Source organism: Tenrec ecaudatus, chromosome 3, assembly GCF_050624435.1.
Source record: "Tenrec ecaudatus isolate mTenEca1 chromosome 3, mTenEca1.hap1, whole genome shotgun sequence".
Lineage (NCBI taxonomy): Eukaryota > Metazoa > Chordata > Mammalia > Afrosoricida > Tenrecidae > Tenrec > Tenrec ecaudatus.
In genome coordinates, this window is record NC_134532.1 from 4,209,135 (window position 1) to 4,221,177 (window position 12,043).

Here is a 12,043-nt window from a genome sequence, read left to right on the forward strand (position 1 = left end):
ACTTTCAGTCATGTCTCCCCATCCTCCATTTTGCTCACAGACCATAGAAGGTGTTAATAAAAATTGTGAAATTTTTCTTCTCCCCAGCCCAAGGCACCTGAAACCAAACCATGGCAATATTTACGGCTTAGGGGAAAGAGCTTTTTTTAAGACTTGGAAAATTACTTCATTAATTCGTTTCTTCCTCCTCTCAACCTGAAAACAGCTTCCTTCATTCTTTGAAGTTGTAGAAGTAATTAGATCCAGTTTGGTTGTCAGCTATCACAAAGGAGGATTTTTCTGACTTGAAAGTCTGTCTGAAGTTGGGAAGCCAGGAAGCTTGGAAACTAGATAGCTGGGCAGCACAGAGATCAGAGGCTGGTGGAAGGAGAGAGCAATCACCAGATCAGATGTTATAGCAGGTCTGTGGATAGCTCCTGAGATTGTCAAGGAAATTTTATGGGTCACTGGAACACAACCCAAGAGACCAGACCCAGGGTTCCGACGAGCAGGAAGTAGAATAGAGAGACAGAGTTGTTTTTCCAAAGTCTATCAATATGAACCTCCTGCCCCCCAAGGAATCATTATCAGACTGTGACTCACACCTTGTAGGGGATGATCTGACAGCCACACGACAAAAGATCCTGGTCCTGCCAAGTGAACACAAACCTGAACTCAAGAATTATTACTTCTAATGGCACACTAAGTATCTATTCTCCTTTTGAATAGATACCGTAAGGGTATTGAGACAAATATATTCTTGAGATAACTTGCCTGAAACTATCCACAAGCAGTAGAGATGTACTTAAACAGATTTCACTTCGAATGAATCTGTGCATGTAAAACTAGAGCAGTATATTAGCAAAACATTATGTAATTTTATACTTACCCTAATATTTAGATCCATAACCAATCCAAGGAAATCAGCAGTTAAGAAATCAAGCAATGTGTTGCAATGAGATATTGTGCTGCAAAGACCTTGTTAAAGTAGAAAAAGGAAAGATGTCACTCTGAGGACTGATGTATGCCTGACTTAACCCATGATATTTTCAATTACACCATATATGCAACAGTTGAATAGTGAATAAAGAAGAAACGTATGCCTTTATAATGTGGTATATGTGTAAATATTGAAGATATCATGAACTACCAGCAGAATGAACAACTCTGGCTTGGAAAGAAGGACATCCAGAGGCTCCTTGGAAGTAGAGGTGGAGAGACTAGAACGAAAGCAGAGGTGTTGATCCCCACATGCCTGGACCCACCAGCCAGAGGGGTCATGCCCTGCAGGAGGACAGCATGGTGGGAAAAGTAGAGGACCAATGACAATGAAAACTATTCTCAATGAAATGAACTGGAAATTGTTGCTTCAATAAATGGTAGCCACTTGCTGCCCACAGTAACCGAGGTAGTTAATTTAGTGTGCCAGCCTAGCCAATAAACACATGTGGGGTTAATTGAAGTGAGTCTCTCTGTTTTAGTTCTCCAATCTCTTGCTCTCTGATGTTTGGACCAGGGTGCAACTGCCGTAGCCAGTTCCCTGTTTTAGCTGAAAAGGCTAAATTCCTGCAAGACATCCCTGAGGAGAAGCCACATGGACCTACCCCCATGCAGCCCTGGGTGCTGGAGCACCCTGCCAATGCTGAGATGCTTACACATTCACTGACTTGGTTTTCCTCCTGCAGTCGGCATTATTGCGTCTGTTTTGTGAGATGGAGGAGGACTTTGTGGATTGGTGTTGGACATATGGATTAATGCTGGACTTGTGGGCTTGGGTAGCACTGGGTTGGGATGTTTTCTTGATGCACACTTAACCTTTATATAAAACTCTCTCTTATACATGAGTTTCTGTAGATTTGTTTCTCTAAAGTACCCATACTAACACAGTAACCATCTGAGGATTGTACAGCGCAGTTTTGATGCATTCTGTTGGGGGTGGCATCACTATGATGTGAATTAACTCTAGAGATAACAGATGACAAATTGAAATAAATTTCTGTCTCAGAAAAGTGAAAACCACATTGGTTAGAAAAACAAAGATATGTGCATATTATATAATCTCACAATAATTGCAGGAGCACATGGACAGAGAGCTGTCAGAGATTCAGGCAGATTCAGAAGAGGATGTGGAACAAGGGATATCACTGCTGATGTCAGAAGGATCTTGGTTCAAAGCAGAGAATACCAGAAAGATGCTTACTTGTGTTTTATTGAGTATGCCAAGGCATTTGTCTGTGTGGACCATACCAAACTAGAGACAGCCTTTAGAAGAACAGGAATTCTAGAATGCTTCACTGTGCTTATGTGGAACTTGTACCTAGATCAAAAGGCAGCAACAGAATAAGATAATATGACATGGTTTAAAATCAAGAAAGGTGTGCATTGGGGTGGTAGCCTCTCATTTAATCTGTATGCTGAGCAAATCCTCAGAGAAACTAGAGTATATGAAGAAGAATGTGGCATCAGGAGTAGAGGAAATCTTATTAAACATCAGTGGTATGCGGATGACACAACCTTGTTTGCAGAAAGTGAAGGGAACATAAGGCACTTGGCTATGAAGATCTAGGATTTCAGCCTATTATATCTCTGTATAAATGGTACTGGAAACATCAGAATAGGACCAATAGGTAGTATTACAATAAACTGAGAAAAGGTGGAAGTTGTCAAGGATTTGTATTGCATGGATGCACATCAATGTTCATGAAAACAGCAATCAAGAGGTCAAAGGCATTCTGCATCAGGTAAATCTGCTGCACAAGACCTTTTTTTGAAAATCAAGGATGTTACTTTGAGGACCAAGTAGTGTCTGAACTAAGCCATAGTATTTTCCATGGGCCCATATACATGTGAAAGTTGGACATTGATTAAAGAAGACCTAAGAAGAATCGATGCATTTGGATCATGGTGTTGAAGTTGAATGTTAAAAGTACCATGGACTGATGAAAGGACAAATCCATCTGTTTTGCATGAAGTACATCCAAAATACTCCATGGAGGCTTGCTTTTATGTATGTCAGATATACTATCAGGAGAGACCAGTCCCTGAAGCACATGGTGTTTGATGAAGTAGAGGGGCAGTGAAGAAGAGGTGCTCAAGTAGATGTGTTGACACAGTGGCTTCAACAATGGGCTCAGACATAGGAACAATTGTGAGGATGGCTCAGGAGCAGGCAGTGTTTTGTTCTGTTGTGCATAGAGTTGCTATGGGTGGGAAGCAGGTGGGTGGCACCTGGAAACAGCAACAACATGCATACTAAAAAGATTAAATGTACCATTGTGATAGTTAGGTGTTATGTAACCTTTGCCAGAATTCTCAGTGGTTTGACAGATAAAACCTAGCAATTCTCCATGATGTAACCTATCTATCACAAGGTAATCAATTCCATAATGTGATGTCCTGTGATCAGCCATGAAATTTAAAGTAGAATGCAACCCCATTAGTCAGGTCACAGCCCTGTTGCAATTGAAAGGAAGTTTGCTCATGGGTGTAGCCTACATTCTATGCTGGGTCTGAGTCCTGCATCTGGCTCATTGATCTCTGGTTCTTTGTTCTTTAGTCAATGATCTGCAATATCAGCTGCTAATTCTGGGAGATATTATTGTTCTGCCATCTGACCTACTGACTTTAGCTTAATTCAGCTCCAGTCACAAGCTTGAAGTGAAGACCTTGGATTCATCTGTCTGCAATCACCAGCCTGCAGTCTTTCTGCTCATCTTGGTCTATCATCCTCTGAAGCACCTTAAGTCAGGAGAAACCTCCAACTTAACATCTGATCCATGGAATTCGAAACTGTCTAAACTCAGACTGCTCTGTTTCTAGAACTGTGCGCGTCATGTGCATTGTTTAGAGCATATAATAGCACCATTGTTTTGCTCCTCTAGAAAACCCAGCCTAAGAAATTCGAGGGACAAAAGAACAGACGAAACTGTTTTGGAAGTATAGCCAGAATGCGCTTTCGAACCAGGAATTGTGGCGTTTCATTTCACATACCTTGGGTATGTTATCAGGAGGGACCAGTCCCTGGAGAAGAGCACAGTGCCTGGTAAATTAGAGGAAGATCATGTAAGAGATGGATTGACATGGTGACCTCAATCAAACATAACAATTGTGAGAATTCCACAAGGCAGTGTTTCTTTCTATTATATATCGAAACACTGTAAGTTGGAATCGAATCAAAGGCAGCTAACATACACACACACACACACACAGACACACACACACACACACACGGATGCTTTGAATAGTTCAGGAAAGTTGAATTTAAATAGATTTTTTTTCATAAAATGCCAAAGGCTTTTTGTGTGTATATGTACACATACATATATTTCAAGTATACATTGTTTAGAACTTCCTACCTTAATACAGTATCATCACCATGACATTACTGGGTTGGGTTTTCTAACATCTTTGAGAGTGTTTTGTTCAGCTATTACTTTCAATTAAATTATACTTAATGAGTCTCAAGAATGCATCAAGGTACAGCATAAAGTTTTCCTCCTCCCCCACTATATTACTTAAAATTAAATTATGTATTTTAATTCATGACTCCAATGCTTTTCTGTCAGTATTTTTTTTACCATGTTAGCTTGTATATTGTTGTGAATTTGCTATGTCAATGGTCCTTCAGATACATTGTTTAGAGTTTCGGTGGAGTTTCCAGAAGAAGAGAGACTAAGAAGACCATGTGACGCACTATTAAAACAAAAAGTTACTGAAAACCTTAGGAATAGCTGCCCAGCATTACCTGCTGTAGTTCTGGATGGTAAGTGTCTCAGGTTTCAAAGCATTCAACATATGATTGGGTGAGAGCTATTTTCTCTAAGTAAAGTTCAACTAGATGGGTATAGAGGGGAAAAAAATAGACTACTGATATGGAATAGCTCAGAAGAAACAGCTGCAAATATCCATTAATGATTGTAATGTGAAATGTGTGAAACATGAGTCTGAAAAACTGAAAATTGTCATAAATTAAATCCAAAGTTTGAAGACAGATATCCTAGAAATTGGCAAACTAAAACGGATTGGTATGGACCATTTGAATAGTATAATATAATAATATGGCCTATTGTCCAAGAATAACAAACTGAAGAGGGATGGCATTGCATTCACTGTTAGAAAGAATGTTCCAATATCTACCTTAAACTACAACTGTCCTTGATAGGACAACATCCACATATGTAAAAAGAAGATAATTTAATATGACTATCATGTGAATTTGGTCACCACATACTAATTTACAAGATGAATAAACTAAAGATTTTTAAAAACAATTTTTGTCTGTTCTGTAAAACAAATAAAATTTGCAATCAAGATGACTTTGTGGAAATAATTTCCTTTAGATAAATGAATACCAGGACAGTTGCAAGGAGTTGGAGACCTAGTGTTAGAAAACCAAGAGGGAAGTACACACTCAGCATTATCTTAAATTTAAAGAACGCAGGGAAAAAGTCAAGCTTCAAATTGCAATATTTAAAGATTCTATGGAAAAAATATGGAATTATGTAGGAAGCATCAAACGAAGATAGAAAGAATACAGAATTGCTGTATCAAAAAGAACTAGTTGAAATCCAGCCATTTCATAAGGTAACATAAGAACAAGAGCCAATGTTGCTAAAGGAAGGAGTCCAAGCTACACTGAATGCCTGAGCCAAGAACAATGCTCTAGAATTGGTGAAATACCCATGGAAATGTTGCAACAAGCTCATGAAACACTGGAAGCACTCCCTCATCTATGCTACTTGGCAAGATGAAGGTAAGAGATCCATTTTTGTGCCCGCTCCAAAGAAAAATGACCCAACAGATGGATTTTGGCTCAAAGAAGAGACTACCAGAAAGATGTTCCAGTTGGGTTTTATTGACTATGCCAAGGCATTCGATTGTGTGGATCATAACAAACTATAGATAACCTTGAGAAGAATGGGAATTCAAGACCACTTCATGGTGCTCGTGTGGAACTTGCACACGGATCACGGGGCAGCTGTGTGCTCAGCACAAAGGAATCCTGCATGGTCTAAAATCAAGAATGGTGTGCATCAAGGTGTCTTCTCTTATGCTGTTCAATTTCTATGCTGAGTAAATAATCAGAGAACTTGGCTTTTCTATAGAAGAGTGTGGCATTCGGCTCAGAGAAGGGCTTTTGAACAATCTGCAACATGCAGACGACACAACCTTGTTTTCTGAAAACGAGGACTTCAGACACATGCTAATCAAGTCGAAGGGTGGCAGCATTCAGAATGGATTACCACTCCATATAAAGAAGATCAAAATCCTCACACGTGAACCAACAGGTGACATATTGAAAAAATAGAGAAAAAGTTGAAGCGGTCAAGGATTTTGGCTTGCTTGCATCCAAAATTAATACTCATGGAAGCAGCAGTCAAGAGATCAAAACATTCATTGCCTTCATTAAATCTGCAGTTGCGCAAGATGTCTTTCGAGTATCGAAAAACGAAGATATTACTCTGAGGACCAAGGTGTGTCTGACCCAAGCCATGATATTTTCAACTGTCCCATATGCGTGTGAACGTTGAATGTTAAATAAGGAAGAAACGAATTGATGTGGGAATAGTGTCGGAGGTCTTAAAGGCTTGTATTCAAGCAAGCAGCCATCTACCGTGTTTCCATGAAAATTAGACATACCCATAAAATAAGTTGTAGCAGGATTTCTAAGTATTTGCGCATTATAAGCCATACTTCCAATAAGACTCAGTGATAGGCGTGGCTCTGCAGCCCACCAGTGCAGAGCTGTCACGGAAACGGGCAGCCCCTCTCATCTGCCCCATCATCACACGGTCGGCTCCCTGTGTCAGGTCCGGTCGTTCTGTGCATGCTGCAAGTTGAGGCATCCAGGGAGACACAGACAGTGAAAGTCAAAGTCTCCTCAGTGCAGTGAGGCGCAGGACGCTCTGCTTCAGGTATTGTGTGTCCTCCGGGGGAAGAAGGAAAGCTGTGGCTGCCGTGTGACTAAGCACTGTGGGCCATGTTCCAGAAGAAGATGACTAAACTCTATTTGAATAAATGCAGATTGCTGTACCATACAAGACGGTGTCTTATTTTTGGGGAAACAGGGCAAGTGAGGCATCAACTAAGTCCACATGGAAGAAGTACACCAACCTGCATGATCCAAAGATGACAATAACAAAATCCAAATATGACAAAGAGAAAAGTATCAGAGCTTAAAATTGTGAACACCCAATTTGTAGAAGGCTATGGCGAACAGTGAGAGCCCAGAATCCATCTGCAGAGTGTCTGGTCAGATTGATTCTCTGGCAGATCCCCTCTAGCCACAAGCAATGGACAGAAACAACTTTACTCTCAGGCAGAGATTATTGTAAAATAATAATAATATCAATATATTACTATAATATTATATTAATAATATTTTATTATTGATAAAATAATAACACTATTTTATTTTAAAATTATTTGTCTTTGTTCTCCTTTGTTTTTTTTAAAAATTTTAACATTTTATTAGGGACTCATACAACTCTTATCACAGTCCATACATATACATACATCAATTGTATAAAGCACATCTGTACATTCTTTGCTCTAATCATTTTCAAAGCATTTGCTCTCCACTTAAGCCCTTTGCATCAAGTCCTCTTTTTTCCCCTCCCTTCCCGCTCCCCCCTCCCTCATGAGCCCTTGATAATTTATAAATTATTATTTTGTCATATCTTGCCCTATCCGGCGTCTCCCTTCACCCCCTTTTCTGTTGTCTGTCCCCCAGGGAGGAGGTCACATGTAGATCCTTGTAATTGGTTCCTCCTTTCTAATCCACTCATCCTCTATCCTCCCAGTATCTCCCTTTACGCCCCTGGTTCTGAATGTATCATCCACCCTGTATTCCCTGTGCCTCCAGCTCCTATCTGCACCAGTGTACAACTTCTGCTCTATCCGGGCTTGCAAGGTAATGGTCGATCTAACCATGATATAACATGATACTTACTCAGTTGACCTCTCTCTTGACCCAACATGAATTTACTCTATGCTCAAATATTTCTCAATTGCCTTGGAGACAGAAATTTCTTCTCCACCTTTTAAAATATTATTTGGGATCTTTACTTTCTTACTCTTTGTTTATTATTATTGTTTTCTACTTTCTGTTTTGTGTTGTATTGTTTCTGTTAGGTTTCCCAGTTTAGGAAGTACAGAAGGAGTGGATGCAGAGAGATAATAACTGATGCAATCATTTTGGGGGAAGCAGGAGAGTGGAGGGGAATTGGAGAGTCATCAGTCGATGCGGGAGGGAGCATTAGAGTTGATGGTGATGTATATACCACTCTTTTAGTAGCTTTTTAACATTGGAAGTATATGATATGTGAATATTATATCAAGAAAACTACTACTGGAAAAGAGGAAAGAAACCAAACTTGAGATATGATTACCATAGGTGAAGACAGAAGAGTTTTTCTTAGGGGACATTGAATTAATTTTAAGGGTGGTGGACAATTTGGAGAGGGAATCAATAATGGTTGTACAGCACAAATAGTGTAATCAAAGGCACTGAATTATGCATGTAGAAGTTGTTGAATTGGGGAATGTTTTGTTGTATATATTTTTGCCAAAATTGGAAACAAATACATGAATAATAGTAAGTATGAGGAAAAAGAAAATGTTCTCAAATTGATTGTGGTAAAATCATACAACTCTTCTTGATATGATCAAACTATTGAGTTGTATGATACATGAATGAAATGCCAATAAAACTGTTAAAAGAAAGAGTTGATGTATTTGAATTGTGCTGTTGGAAAGAATATTGAAAATATCATGGACAAATAAAACTGTATTGGATGAAGTATGACCACTGTGCTCCTTAGAAATGAGAATGGGGAGAATTTATCTCAAGTGCTTTGGACATGTTGTCAGGAGATATCAGTCCTTGGAGTAGGACATCATGTTTGGTAACATAGAAGGGCAGCAAAAGAGAGGAAGACCGTCAAGGAGATGTGTTGACATAGTGGCTGCAGTAATGGGCTCAAGCATAGGGACAATTGTGAGGATGGCTCAGGACCCACTTGGCAGTGTTTTGTTCTGCTGTGCATGGGATCTCGATGGACCAGAATCAACTCCATGGCACCTAGCAACATTATAGGAAACTCAAAGTGAAAACACCATTTCTGACTTGAGAGAAAACAGATTTATTGAAATGAAAACTAAGAATGTTTATATTGTTGCAATAAAATAAATACAAAATATTTAACAAATTCACTATGTAATTGAAAAGGAGGGAATGGGACGCACGTGTGTGTGTGTGTGTGTGTGTGTGTGTGTGTTTGTGTGTGTGTGTTCTGTGTGAGATACAGGGAGGTTTATAGTGGAAATGAAAAAGAAGTAAATTCTCATCTTTCCTGGGTGGCACTTGGTTCTGAGAACTGAAATATCAAGAAACAGCAGGATGAGAATTATTTATTGATATTCAGACAAATACTATAAAAGGACTGAGTGATGTGGAAGTATTGTATATTAAGAGTAGAACATTATTTGAAGCATGCTCAGGGAAAATATTCTCATAGTAGCTATAAGGTAATACTACTATGTCACTTTAAAAAAAAGTGGAATGAGAGACAGATAAGGAATATTTAAATATACAATGCACTTGGGAAATAAGCTCTTATAGTCTCAATTTATTGTATGGTTGATTTTGGTTACACAAAGTCACCTTTTATGGTTAAAGATTCAAATTAAAACATTAATGGATTTTGTTTCTATCTTTATTTTCTACCAAGCACTTGTTCACAGTTTGTGTCACTTGGTTGGAACCCCACAATTTATTCTCACTCCTGTGTGATGACACACAGTTTTGAATGATGTTAGTGAGCCTATTACTCTGGAGCAAAGCTGGTGAAGAAGAGATGGAAGAGAGTCATATGAAAGGGGGAAGGAAACCGATTCAGGGAAACGATGCTTTTTAGTTCTGATTGGGAGGAAACATTTCTGCAGTGTTTGCATTTTGCTCTGTTTTTAGGTGAAGTCATGCCACATCTGACCCACCGTAGCCCTGTGCGCAACAGCAGGAGACCCTACCTGGTCCTGCCCCACCCCCTCCCCACCCCCCACTCCCCCTGTTCCTGTGCTTGAGCCCATTGTTGAAGCCACTGTGTCAATCCATCTCATTGAGGACCTTCCTCTCTTTTACTGCTGATGTCCTGAAAGCATCCTCAACTTTTGGAATAAGATCCTGAATTGTCAGTCCAAGAAGAATGATTCTGAAATCTTCAGTGAGAAATAGTTTATTCAGTCACCATAAGTATCTGTTAGAGAAGAAATAAAGATAGGGATTATTGGAAGATAGAGAAAGAAGAATCAAGAAAGAAAGAGAGAAAAGGGGATGATGTACCTTACTCTCAATACACAATTTTTATTTCTCTCTTACTTATTTTGGTCCTCGTACTCCTACCACAGAAACAAGAGAATATTCTATATGGTTTCCTAACCTTCAAGCACATACTGAACTCCGCCTCTCCAAAGTGCAGAAATATTAGCTTGTACAGCGAATTACTTCACCCTTCTGTTTTCACAATCATATCACAGCATAGTTGACCAACTTCACGCAGTCTTCTTTATACTGCTTTTATTTTTATTACAAAATCATTAGATTGGCTAAAAAATTAAAGAATAGGCTATAGTAGCTGAATGTAGAGAGTTATTAATACAACAAATCCTCACATTAAGTTTTGTGTCCAAGGTCTAGAAAATTGCCTAATGGAGAATTTTAGGTTAAAAACTCAAAAGCCAATCAACTGCCACGGAGTCACTTTTAAGTAATTCTGACCCAATATGTGTCAGTGTACAACCCAGCGTCCCAGCATCTTCAAGTCTGTGTCCTTCAGTAAGCAAATCACCAGGCCTTTTTCCTGAGATGCTGGCCCACTGGGCGGGTTTGAACTGTCAAACTTCGGTTAGTAGCTGAACCCACTAATTATTTGTGCTGCTCAGGAACTCAATTTAAGGTTAAGGCCGTGTAACATTTTAGAAAAATGTCATTGTTTGCTATTATATAATAATAATCCTTTGCCATGTTGCAAAGGTCCTTGTGTAACATAAGCAGTTAATGACTGGTTGTTAACCTACAGGCTGAAGGTTCAACATCACCCATGGACATCACAGAAAGAATTAGTGATCTGCTTCCCTAACGATCGTAAAAGACAAATCCAAACCCATTCCAGTGAAGGCAATTCTAGCTCAGAGTAAATCCAGATATTACAGAGTGAACTGTCCCATACTTTTTCACTGTAATTGTCACAGAAGCAGAGCTCCAAGGCTTTATTTCACAGAGCTGTTGGATGATCTTGAACAGCCAACCTTTATGTTAGCAGCCAATCACAACTGCTTTGGCCAAGTGTGACCTTTTTAACTATTACAGCTAAGAAAGTCCTATGGGGCAGTTCTACTCTGTAACATGCGTGGTTGCCCTGACTCAAAACTGACTTCATATCACTGCTTTTGTTTAGGGTTTATTCCTCACTTTATCTCCAACGTTTCTAGCTCCTGAGTGTTCTGGCAAGATTAATTTGGTATCCTCATTCTGAGTCTATAAAAAATATTTTTCACTTTCTTGGTCTCATTTACTTAGAAGATAAAACTATTTTAAAAATATTTTAAAATAGTCTGATGATGGTTCAGATTTCGTTTTCTCCCAGGGAAATATTCAATTCAATCACCACAAGTCTCTAAATAGTTTGGGAGGGTTGCTGTAATATGGACATAACAAGTGTGTGGTTATAAGACCAGAAAACATTACAGGCTGATCTCTCTTTTGGGGTGTGGCCTTCTCATGACTATTCTGGGAACTTCTGTCTTCCTCCCTGGAGGCGGGACACACCCTCTTTCTGCTTCACACGCCTAATGACAAGCCACATGGAGCCATGCTGATGGCAGCCAAAGCCCTGGAGATTCTTCCACCACCACTGGATCCACAAGACTTGCCACCCACAGACCTGTGATCTTTCATCATTGCATGTGCTCTGTGAGACTAAATAGGAATTTATGGACTAGTATTGGACAGATGGGCTAATATCGGACTTTTGACTTGGTCTGATCTCAAGTTGTAGTCTGGAAC